Source organism: Ixodes scapularis, unplaced genomic scaffold, assembly GCF_016920785.2.
Source record: "Ixodes scapularis isolate PalLabHiFi unplaced genomic scaffold, ASM1692078v2 PGA_scaffold12__126_contigs__length_90152505, whole genome shotgun sequence".
In the NCBI taxonomy this organism is placed as follows: Eukaryota; Metazoa; Arthropoda; class Arachnida; order Ixodida; family Ixodidae; genus Ixodes; species Ixodes scapularis.
In genome coordinates, this window is record NW_024609838.1 from 89,308,321 (window position 1) to 89,311,264 (window position 2,944).

Here is a 2,944-nt window from a genome sequence, read left to right on the forward strand (position 1 = left end):
GCTTCCTGGGATCCAGTCTAGCACTGTTCGATCTCCATCGTTTCATTGAAAGCTTATCGAGATGGCGTTGCACCTTTCTTTGCGCTTGTCTGGACTTTCTTATATCTTCTCTATTTTTAGTTTTTCTTGCCCTTCGTTCGGCTCGTCGACGGATGGCTCGAAGTCGTTCGTACTCCTCATCTACAGCTATTCGGCTGATCTGCAATCTTAAAGATTTTGTAGCATCCGATGTTGTTTTCTCAATAATATTCGAAAAATCTTCAATTGTGGTTATCTCCTGGCATGCTATTTCAACTTTTTCGCTGAACATATTCCAGTTAGTATATGTAAGGAGTTTTTTACGGCGACTGTTATTTAGTCCGGGTATCAATGTGTAAGTCGGAAAGTGATCACTGCCATGAGTTTCGATGTCTACAAACCAGCGAGGTGGGGGCGAAATGGAAGACGATGCCAGCGTGATATCTAAGCAGCTGCTAAGTGTTGCACCTTTAATAAATGTTGGACTTCCGTCATTCAATATAGTTAGGTTGTGTTGGTGAGCAATGTTTAAAATATTTTTTTCCTCGTACTGTGGTTTTTACCCCTCCCCATAAAGGATGGTGGGCGTTAAAATCCCCAGTCAAAATATGTGGAGACGGGGTTGCCTTAATTAGCTCGTCTAGAATGTCTTTGTCGAATCTGGCTCTTGGTTCAATATATGCAGCTATTACTGTTAGAACCGTAGTGTCCTTGCTAATTGTTGCTGCCACGTATTCATTGGTAGGATGGGGATTTACATCGTGTACCACATATGTGAGGTCTTTACGTATCGCCAGTAAAAGCCTGCTGGGACTTCTTCCACGACTTGAGTGGAATACTTCATAACCGGACAAGCGTAATGTTCGAGTAACACGTGATTCCGATATTGCTATTACGGGGAATTGATATTTGAAGGTTAATTGACGAAAGTCTGAAAGACGGTTCCGGAGGCCTCGAGCATTCCACTGAAAAATGAATGAGTTGTTACGGACCTTCTCTACCTGCACCAGGAGCTGATCAGAGGAAGAGCGATGTCTATTTATTTATTTATTTATTTATTGATACCCTTCAGGGCCCGAAGGCATTACAGAAGGGGGGTGGGCATAGCAACAATATACAAACAAAAGAAATATACCTAACTAGTGAGTTAAACAGGACAAAAATATAATTTGAAACAATATATACACAAACAAATTCACTTAACAAGGGAGTTATAGAGGATGCAAAAAATAATTGTAGACAGCAATTCGAAAATCAGAGCTCTCGGCAATCTCGACTACAGCTGCGGGAAGGTGATTCCAGTCCAGTGACGTTTTGGGCAAAAAAGACTGAAAAAAACGTGATGTGTGACAGTGAGCAATGCCAACTTTATATCGATGGTCGACGCGCGATGAGATATAAGACGGTTGTATTAACAAAAGCTGGCGCATTGACGTGTTAAGATAATGGATCTTGTGAAATAAGCACAAGCGTGACACTTTCCTGCGAAGAGAGAGATCAGGTAAGCAGAGATTGAATTTCATTGCTGATACGCTGGATGTTCGGTGATAGTTATGCAGTATGAATCGAGCAGAACGGTTTTGAATGGCTTCAAGTGATGACGCAAGTGTTATACCAGGGTCCCATATAGCTGCGGCGTATTCAAGTTTACTTCGAACCAAAGACTTGTAAAGAAGTAGTTTTAAAGAGGTGGAAGCAAGAGAGAAGTTTCTTTTAAGATAGCCTAACATGCGGTTTGCATTGTTGATTACGTATTGAATGTGAGTATCCCAGGAGAGGTTATTTGTTATATGCACACCGAGATATTTATATGATAAGACAGAATCAAGGACAACGCCGCTAATATTGTAAGAATGGCATGTGTTCATTTGATGTGATACTCTCATGGATTTGCATTTGTTAATGTTAAGTTTCATATTCCATGAGTCACACCACCGGGAAATGCTGTCAAGGTCTGACTGAAGAGAATGAATATCAGAATCATTGGTTATTTCCCTGTAGATGACACAGTCATCTGCAAATAAGCCAATGGATGAAGAAACATGAGTAGGTAAATCATTAATATAAATAAGAAATAAAAGAGGACCTAGTACGGAACCTTGGGGAACGCCTGAACTTACTGGTGAATGATCTGAGTTGCAGCCATTAACATGAACAAATTGTGAGCGGTTAGTTAAAAAAGACTCAATCCAAGCAAGAATATGGGGTTCTATGTTAAGGACAGTGAGTTTATGAAGAAGAAGCCGGTGTGAAACTTTGTCGAATGCTTTTGAGAAGTCTAAAAATACACAATCTACCGCGGAAGAACGATCAAGAGCGACATGAAGATTGTGAGTAAGTGTTAACAATTGAGATTCGCACGAAAATAGTTTCCTAAATCCATGTTGAGCCGGGGTGAAAAAAGACTTAGAATTAAGGAAAGCAACAAGATAAGAATAAATTATGTGTTCCAGAAGTTTGCAGGGGATGCTCGTTAATGAAATCGGACGATAATTACTCAGGCTAGATTTATCGCCACTTTTATGGACCGGAATCACCTTCCCCACCTTCCAGTCCTCGGGAAGAGTACCAAGATTGAGAGATTGCTGGAAAAGCTTAGTTAGAATAACAGAAGAGTACATTTTAGTGTTTTTTAAAAATTTTGAGTTTATATTGTCAGTGCCAGATGATGAGGATAGTTTAAGGCCATCAATAATTTTGACAATGCCACCACACTCTATAGTAATGGAATCCATAGTGCAAAAGTTTGATGGGAGCAAATCAGGGTAGTCAAGAACGTTGGGGCTGGAAAAGGAGTCGACGAACATTTCATTTAGCGCGGATGCACACTCCCTCTCTGGTATCTCTTCCCCGTCCGAGTTGGTAAGCCTTACACCAGGTTTTTCGCAGGGGTTCACAACATTCCAAAACTGACGAGGATTGTTGA